Below are 10,388 nucleotides of genomic sequence, written 5' to 3'. Positions count from 1 at the left end.
ACCACAAAGACAAAGAGGTACAGAAGCGTAAATGGAAGCACGGTCGGACGCTTCGTTCCATTCATCATCACTTCCTCCGTGGATACACTGTGAATTTTTTTTCACCTGTGGTATCATGCCACAGTTTTGGGCAACTTATATGTGATATCTCAGCCTTGCCAAACGCTTTTTACAGTGAAAGCTGTTATGAAATCACAACACAGGTCATGTGCTGTATCGTAGTTGCCCGCCACCACCGCTTGTGTTCGTACCCACTATCGCACAAAGTAAGAAAAAAAGCTCAGCAAATTAAAACACCAATGACACGGGGGTTTCAGACCTGGGTCCACCACGTGTCAGTGTAGTGTTCTACCATTCAGCCACACCGGTGCTCGGGACACGTTTCACCCGCGGGACATGTTTCACATGCGAGGCTCCTTCACATGCGAGCGATTTTGTCCCAAGAGTGGAGCGGCAGCCCCCGCGCGAGTCCAAAACAGGTGCCTAGAGCGGCAACTGGAACATCTGCTGAATATCGCCAGAGTGGAAAAATTCGCTCGCTGCAGATGCAGCAGAGTGTCCAGTGACGTGGATAACACGTGGCGCTAGGGGCAGAGTCGAGGAGTGTATGCACGCACTGCGAGGTCGCTCCACAAAACTCACTCCGACTGAGTATCAGACAACATCCGTCCACTCTTCGGCTTAAAAATGCCTCGCGCTGCCATCAACGCGTTGTTTATTGCAGAGGTAGTGAAACGTTCTTCTCTTTGGAACGTCAAGAAGGAGGATTTCCGCAACAAGCATACGAAGAGTATTCTTCGGGAAGATATTACCGAGCTCCTTAAAGAAGTGACCTACTTCCATAAAGTAAGACTTGTCGCTTCAACTGGCCATGTTCACCGATGAAGTCGAAATGCCACTGTTTCGCTTTCGTTGCTCTCGACGAAGCTTCCATCGGAGTGACAATGATCTATAATTCTATCGTCTATAATTCTGATCTTCTATAAGTCTGGCCGAAGCACGAAGATGCGGACACGCAGTGACGTGCCCCTATTCCTCTCGTCAGTCCGGAAGCAGAAGACGATGAGGGTTTTTAGGCACCCTCAGGTGATCGGGCTTGAGCAGATGGTAGTGAGACGACGACAAGATTCGACCGGTGATTGACAGGAAGTCATACCGCAGTCATACCTCGCTATCTATCCCGTGTGTTGACGTCCTTTTGTCTACGAGAGAACGTCTTGCATAATAAAATTCCGTTCTACGAGCCGCGCTTATTTCCTCCGTGGTTTCGAGAGACATGCAAAACGACATCCTCCTCGCTTGCCCTGACGAGTCCACGTCTAGCTACCTAGGCTACTCACGAGTAGCCGAAGCGTACTATTGGCCAGGCCTTTCGGCAAATGTCAAGCAGTACGTAAAAGAATGTCGTGAATCTCAGCCTCAAAAGTCACCATCATGCAAGCCGGCTAGATTACTTCAACCAATTGACTCGCCTCACAAGCCGTTTGACCAAGTCGGCATAGACCGTCTCGGTCCTTTTCAACTGTCCATCAACGGCAACAAATGGGTGGTAGTCGCAACTGACTATTTGACACCCTATGCCAAGACACAGGTGATACTCCGAGCCACGGATCCCGGGGTAGCGCAGTTCTTTATGTGCCACATCGTATTACATCGTGGAGCTCCATCTGCAGTTATAAAAGACCGAGGGACAGCGTGCACTGCGCAACTTATGGACGAGGTTTTTTGCTAACCAACACTAGGCATCGGAAGACGACTGTTCATCATCCGCAGAGCCACGGCCCTACCGAGCGACTAAATAAGACAGTTACCGATTGTCACTAGTCCCGTTACTTAGGGAGGCAATCGCCGGGCTAATTCCGAGCGCTGAAGCATCAGCCCGCCGAACTGCACCACGAAAGCATGGACAATTTAGATGTGGTGCAATTCGGCACACCAGCGAACGCTGACTGTAGTCCAAAGAACGAGCCAGAGCAGAGAGTTGATAACACAACAAAGATATATTCTCAAATACGGCAGATCAAACAACAAACAAATATGCACACTTGGCAATAATACAACACACTAAGTCACCAATCAAACAACGGGCTACAAAATACAATCAGATACACTCACAACAAAGGACACAAACAACACGCGATACAATGCAATCTCATGCATTAACAACCAAGACCCTTGCAGACTAAACTTTCCGTCAAACGAATTCAGTATAAAGTTCTTGAAACAAAACTTGAATGCTTCTCTTCAAGGAAATACTAACTCAAAGTCCAGCGCTGGTTGTTGCTCTGCGGAGGTTTCTTCCAGAAAACTTGCGACGTCAGATATACGCACTTCAATAACGAAAATTCTTCGCCAGTAACATGTCGGCCACTCACGCGCTGTGACTGCAGAACACGTCTTCGTCCACTGGCGGTAAACACGCACACTTCTGCTTGCGATTCAAGCCTTCAACCGCAGGTTAAAACCTCATCTCCTGCTTTGTGGCTGAAGACGCAAGCACTTTGCCTGACGGCGGCAAACTCTCTTCAACTTTCGCACTACCCACACTGGCGCAAAACTCTCTTCATTCCCTCCTTTGTCGCTGACGACACAAGTCTTCGCCCAACGGCAGAAAAACTCTCATTTCATTGCCATCATCCACTGTTTGCTTATATACGTTCTTCTTGTGTCCTGAAAAATTCGTCGGCACGCTGCACTACCAAAGCTGAGGAAGGAGTGAGACTTTTGTGGAACTATCCGCGACACGTGACGCAACTAGGGAGTGACTCGTGCTTTGCTTCTCGATGATTCTGGAGGCCACTCGGCGACGTATGCGAGGAGGTTGGTCGGCGTAGCGCGGCGCTTTCGAGGAGGAGAGGCGGCGTGCCCTAGGAGTCCCCTGATGCTTTTAACGCGATAGCGTAAGAGCTCGTGTCACAGAAATCCCGCCGTCGACGTCGACCCCGTTGGTTGTGAGCGAAAAATCATCTTCGCTTCTGTGAGCGAAAAAGCAAGTTACAGAGATCACCGCGGGAGGCCGCTAATTGTCCAAGCGTGCGCACACGATCACTCTGAAAAATCCGCGCATTCAAAAAAAAAAAAAAAATGTGCTCGAGGTCACGAGGCGTTGTAGTTTCTTTGCCCCTGACACCCCTACCTGCTTAGCTTCCAGTGATTTCTTCGGGACGAGAGAAGAGATAGTGCAATTGCAGCATGTGACAAATTTTTGTATTTCCACTTGCAATGGACGAATTCTTAAAAAAATTTGCGCCGTTGAATTCGTCAGGCAATAAAGCTCTTCTACTGAATTCATTCCATGGACTCTTGAAAAAGTGTTTCGGGGCCCCTTTAGCGCGTTTTTTTTCACAGGTGTGACGATGAAAATGAGCCCCTTGGGCGATTTGTAGGTGCATTTGGGAAGCCACAAACAACGTCGAAAAAGGCCGCGATAATGCAGCCGTCACCGCTGAAAACACACAGAAACTTTCAAAAAGCTCTAAAAATGGACAACTACGTCCATCTAGCGGAAAACATACCATGTCTTACCAGAGGCGTTGATCAACCAAACAGCAAACGGTAGATAACGTACTGCTATCTGTGAAGCATTGTGACACTCTTTATGGCCTCCGAGATGGTGAGCGTGCGGCGTGTATTAAAGCAAGACTCGCAAGGCCATGCGACTCTTGCTTCAAATCAATAACCTGTATGTACTATTGGAGCACACGCGCTGGTATGATCTGCTGTGTGCGTGTGTGCGTATGTAACAAAACATCTTAATAAATCTCACTTAGCGGTTGAAGGGCACACTAGGGGCCGTATTTCGCTGTCACGTTCAACTCTTGAAGGTGAAGCTTATGGGTCCCCCAATCCCCAATTTTTTTTTCTTCTTTTCGCTGGTTTTTGTCACGTCAGTCTGGCGCCTCGATTTGACGTAGCGGTAAGAATTCGGAGGCGCACGTTTTTTTTTAGTTTTTTTGAGCGCTCGTTTCTGACGTCAGTATGATATCCATGTGACGTTCGCTTACAACACCTTCATTCAGGAAACAACGCGATTCACACTATTTCATCTTCTATACGACCACAAAGTTTTAACTGTGTTTGACGCTAAACTTCCCTATCAAGACGCTGAGCAGTTAACAGCTGACGCCTAAGAATTCGCCGAACGCGCCGAGAAAGCCCGCCACCTCGCACGGCTGCACACCAGTCTGCAACAGCAGGCAGATGCACGACACTACAATACTCGCCATCGAGACGTGGCCTGCAGTCCAGGAGACGAAGTTTGGGTGTGGACCCCTGTTCGTCACCGTGGCCTCTCAGATAAGTTATTAGGCCGGTACTTTGGACCCTATAAGGTGCTGCGTCGCATGAGTGATGTGAACTACGAGGTAGTTCCGTACAATGGGTCGTCAAATGAAACAAAACGAAGACAACCAAGCTCCGGCATAGTTCATGTCGTGCGCATGAAGCCTTATTTTGCACGTTCACAGTTTCTTCTGTAATTCCTTTTTTTATTACGCCTAAACATTTATTGACTGCTTGAGCTTAGCCTTTCATCTTCCTTATGTTATCGCACTGCGTAATCAGTTTCCTTTTTTTGTCTTACATCTTCCTTGCAGCATCGAGGCGATGCTGTTTTTTGCAGAGCAGGGAACAATGTCATGTGAACAATGCTTCAGTGACATCAGAAGCTGCCGATTCCGAGTCTGATGCTACGTCGCATGACTCGGATGCATTTCTACCTGCTAAGCATCGACGGCGAAGACGGAAGTCCGCGGCATCGTCCTCAAGTGAAGAGACCACTATATACAACAGCATCGTGACTACGACAGCTGCTTATGTGCCCGTCGACGTCACGGTAAGCCTGAACGCTATCTCCAAACAGAAGCTTCATAACTTTTTCTTCAAACTTAGCCCTGGTCTGATTCAAGAAGTTCGAGTGAATCCCAGAAAAAATATCATTCTCGTACACACAACATATGAGAAGATGGCGCAAACGCTGCTAGGTCTATCTCAGCTATGCAACGTCATCGTGCGGGCTTTTGCTCAACAGGGCGCTAATGTAACAGCTAGGGTTATATCGAATGCAGACCTAGAACTTTCAGACGAAGTTTTGAAAAGTATGATAGTTTGCACGCCACCATGCAGAGTCATCAGCGCTCGAAGGCTTGGCTCTTCGAAGTGTGTGAAGATTCTTTTCGGGTGCGAAAAGCTACCTAGTCACATAGCTGCCGGAGTAGTGCGGTACCCGGTCCGACCTTTCATACCAAAGTCGCTACAATGCCACAAATGTCTCAAGCTTGGACATGTACAGGGTTTCTACACAAGTATTGTGGTTTGTGCTAAATGCGGTGCAAATTACAACGTAAAACTTTGCAACAGTGCGACATCTCGCTGCCCTAACTGTAATGGCGAACACTTGGCAACGGAAAAAGAATGTCTCAAGCTAAAGAAAAAGTGGATGGTGCTGAAAGAGAAAGCTAAAAAGATAGCATCACGAGAAAAGACGCCTAGCCATAGCACCCGTTAAGTAGCTGGCAACGGCACAACTGAAGATGCACCTGTACGTCCGAAGAATAGTACAGTCAGAAAGAATCGAAGCGACGAAGGGAGGCGCAATTTCAGCATTTCGGCAACATCGTGGCAGGCGCTACCATCAAATCCGTCGGACTCAAGCTCCTCAAAGGTCACGCCTCATAAAGTTTCGGAACCAGCTTCCACCAAGGCCATGTCTGCAGTAGAAAATACTTTAAACAGGGCACCAGAAACGGCTCCAGCCAACGATGATGCCCAACTTATAACCATGCTTACGATGCTTGTTAACGTCGTCAGATCTCTCATAAGCGGGTCGTCAAACGCCAACAGCATTAGCAGCACAACAGTTCTTGGATGCTCTCGTTCCAGTTCTCGACAGTTTTTACTAAAAACATCATATGAACACCTGTCGCAAGCCCCACTCCGATGTGCTGCAATGGAACATCAGGTCTCCACGACCGCGCCATTCTGATCTCGTTCTTAGGCTCCTTGCAATGAATAATCCGCCGGATGTTATAGCTCTCCAAGAAACCAATGTAAGAAATGACGAGCTCAGACTTCCAGGTTACGTGGGCGTTCGCAGTAATACCCGATGCACGGTAAAGGCGTGTGCATCTTTCCAGTGTACAGACACCACGCATCCACGAAATGCTTCGAAAGCGTCGTTGTACGTACGATATGATGCTCCTTTCGCAGTGATCGACGCAAGTGACCTCTGCGACGTCGACTTTGAATGTGTAGCAGTTGCTATTATTTTAAGGAACACAACTACGACTGTGGCAAGCATATATTTTCGGCCAACGCGATCTTCGGATATCACATTGCTGGAGTGCCTGCTATCTCGGTGTGGCTCGTCATTTCTGCTGTGTGGAGATTTCAATGCCCATCATCCTCGTTGGTGTTGTCGCCCACAAGACAATCGTGGAGTGGAAATTAATAAGCTTATTGTTAAACATGATATGTAGACTCTTATCAATGGCTCATCCACATTTGTCGGCAGAGGAAAGGAACAATCCACCATTGATCTTGCCATATCAACGAGAGATGTGCGTCTTGCTTAGTCAAGCGAGGCTTACCCATAGGGTTCAGATCATCTGCCCATTTAGCTGGTTCCAGAGAATTCTCCTAACAGCAAGAGTGCTGCCTACACAGTGACAAATTGGGACAAGTTGCGTCAGCTGATTGCGGGGGCACCATCACTCAATAACAAACTAGTGGGTGAATGTCTGCAGCAAGCTACAGTACGACGGCTGCAAAGCATAGACAAGCGAAACCCTGACCGAAAGCTCTTGAGACTACGTTCTTGTCGACGACGTGCTTACAGGAGGGCATAGCGTTCTAAAAGAAGCTCTGATTGGACACTTTATAACCGCTTAAATGCAGCCATTAGGCGGCACACAAAACAACTTCGTCGAAGAAGCTGGGCCACATTGTTTAGCTCGTTGCATATGGCGAGTAGTTTTGGGAGTGTATGGCCCATATTGAAGGCTCTCCGAACACCTGAGGTCTGCAAGAACCCAACTACAACATTGTGCATCACGACTGGACGGTCTCCAAAAATTCTTGTGGAAGATTTTGCAAATATTTTCACCTGTCCTATGTCAAGAGACAACGCCAGTCGTCATTCCGTACCAATTTTTATATGGACCTCCATGTGAGATGGATGAAGCAGAATTTACCCTGGCAGAGCTACGTCATGCACTTAGCCGCTGTTACCATCACACCACCTCAGGCGAAGATGGTGTTACGTACGAAGCCTTGCGAAACATTGATGAGGTCTTTCATCGAAGTATCCTGGACGAATACAACAAAGCGTGGTAAACGAGTATGATTCCTGCTGAATAGAAATTGTCTGAGGTGAAGCCAGTTTTAAAGCCTGGTCGCCCTGCACAATTCCTGAAGTCATACCGGCCAATATCACTAACTCCTAATGTTATGAAGCTGATGAAACGTATGGTGCTGTTTCGTCTGGACGCCAGATTACAAGAACTCACTTTCTTTCCTGATGTCATGAGCGGATTTCGTCGCCGCCGTTCAGCCTTCGACAGCATAGCAGATCTTGTGTCATCACTTGAATCTGCTCGAGCAAACAGACATTCAGCGTATGTTCTGTTTCTTGACATACAGCAAGCATTTAACTCGGTTCCACATAAGGCGATTCTTTGTACACTGATGAATGGAGGAATTTCAGGTCGTCTGTTACACTTTCTCCGTGATTTTCTATCTGAGCGCAGAATGAAAGTGCGCATTAGAGAAGTACTTAGTGAACCTTGCACTGTTAAATGTGGCGTCCCACAAGGCAGCGTCTTGTCACCGCTACTCTTTAACAGCGTAATTGCTGGACTTCCAGGCCGATTACCGGAAGAGTGTGACTTTCCTATAGGCATAGCGATTTATGCTGATGACATCGCACTCTGGGTCAGTGGTCCGTCACAACATGGTCCGCGTCTTCGTGTTATATTGCAGCGAGCTCTGAATGCAACTTCAGAATACTTGGTAGAAGTTGGCCTGCAGGTTTCACCTGCAAAATCAGCTGCCATCGCGTATCATTCAAGGCAACGTGCTCGTCGAAGCCTTAGCAAGCTTTACTTCGGAGACACGCTGATACAGTGGGTACACCAACATCGCTACCTGGGTCTAATCGTCGATGATCGCCTTTCTTGGCGCCCTGCTGTTATAACTGTGAGGCGAAAGGCGCTGTCCCTGTTGAAGTATGTAGCCGCCTTGACTGCTAGGGGTGAGGGCATTGATTAGAAGACGGCACTACAGGTTTGCCAATCAACTGTACTCTCTTGCGGGATGTACGCTTTGCCAGCCTTGAATGTGCCGCCTGCTTTAGTGTCCCAGCTGGAATGGGATCATCGTGTTGCCCTCCGAGTACTGTTTGGCTTACCTCGTGAAGCACAATCCATCCCACTACTGACTTAAGCACACCAGTTGCCGCTAAAGCTGCAAGCTGACCAGAGAGCTCTACATCATATTGAGCGTCTGAACCGAGCCCCACATGGCAAGACACTCCTTAACAGGCTGTTACAGTGCCCACTTTCTCGAATGGGTAAAATGACGGCTTTGTTCAATGGCATTACTGACAATTCCGGCGAAACTATTCAGTTGCCAACATCGACAGAGCACAGGCCATGTACCTTCCCTACCCATCTGTCAATTCCAGGAATACGCAAAAAGTGTAACCAACCTGTTTCGGAACTATACCAATTAGCCCGTTCACACTTATTTCACAACTTTGAAGACTATGTAAAAGTCTTTACGGACGCTTCTGTACGCAGCGATGGCATGAGCGCATCTGCAGCTTTCTTCTGCCCTTCAACCGATATCAGGCGGTTGTTTGAAATACCGCACCCCTCATCGTCGGTGACAGCCGAGCTAGCAGCGATTGATGACGCCCTTAAGTACGTACAAGAAGGGTTACCAGCATCGAAGGTTGTCATCCTCACCGACTCTCGTGGTGCCGTTAGCAGACTCACCAGCAAGGAGACCGACAACCCTATTCTGAGCATCATCATGGAATCTATTAACAATATTCTGTCACGTGTGGTATGCCTAGCTGCACAGTGGGTACCTTCGCACGTGGGTATCGCGGGCAATGAAGAAGCGGATCGCCTTGCTTCGTCATGCAACCATGATGACTGTGACTGTCCGGGAATTCTATGTACGGTGAACAACACTCATCTCCTTATACGCCGACACCTCCTAAAGCAGGACCCAGACCAGCGTGTGGCGAATGGATCGTTCCCTACCCGTGTTCGTGGCTGTGGCTTGCCTCGTAGTTCCCGAGCGCTGTTGTGCAAACTCTGTGCTGGTGCGTGAACGACTACACCGTCAAGGGCGAGTGGACAGCCCATTGTACGCAGCTTGTGGCTCCTGCGAAACAGTTGAGCATCTTGTAGTACACTGTCCAAAATTTTCTACGCGGCGGTCTTTCCTGATTAAGGAATATAAATTCCTAGGACTCAAGATCGCGACCCTAGACGACTACCTCTTTCCGAGTGGTAGTGCTTCCCGACGCGACCAGGCCCACCGAGCTCTTTTTAAATTTATGAACCAAATGGACCTGGCCACCCGTTTATAGATGGTCTTTATTATTATTTTTATTATTTTTCTTCTTTTTTATTATTTTTATTTATTTTTTTCTCATACTTTTCGAAGTTTATATACGACATTTTTTCTCTCTTTCTCATCTTCTTTACCGTTTCTCCCATCTAATCTTTGTTTCCTCTGTTTCTTCTCTCCCCCCGAAAAAGTGAGCAGGCGTCATGCCCCTCCAGGTGGCAGTTTCCAGCTTGCTCTCTCCCTCTTTCCTCTGTGTCCTTGTGTATCTGTGTATGCAAATCAAATAATATTGAACAATGCCACCCGTAGTGTATAGTAGGTGACTTGCTCATGCAGAACCAGAGGACATAAAAAAAGTGCACGCACTATTCTTCTCTCGAGGGCACGCCCAAGCGACTCTTCTGGCAAGAGTCTTGATGCTCTACCCCCACGTCCAATAAACATCACCTAGACTTCTGCAGGGACGTGACAATATGATTATTAAAGCATTTTACAACAGCAAAGGAACAACCACGCGTCACACAAGCCCCACCGCGGTGGTCTAGTGGCTAAGGTACTCGGCTGCTGACCCGCAGGTCGCGGGCTGAAATCCCGGCTGCGGCGGCTGCATTTCCAATGGAGGCGGAAATGTTGTAGGCCCATGGGCTCAGATTTGGGGGCACTTTAAAGAACCCCAGGTAGTCGAAATTTCTGGAGCCCTCCACTACGGCGTCTCTCATAATCATATGGTGGTTTTGGGACGTTAAAACCCACAAATCAATCAAATCAACGCGTCACACAGTGCGAATAGCGCAACCAGTGGGTCGTCC

Source organism: Rhipicephalus microplus, chromosome 2 (genome assembly GCF_043290135.1).
Source record: "Rhipicephalus microplus isolate Deutch F79 chromosome 2, USDA_Rmic, whole genome shotgun sequence".
NCBI classification, from domain to species: Eukaryota; Metazoa; Arthropoda; class Arachnida; order Ixodida; family Ixodidae; genus Rhipicephalus; species Rhipicephalus microplus.
This window is presented reverse-complemented; position numbering follows the sequence as displayed.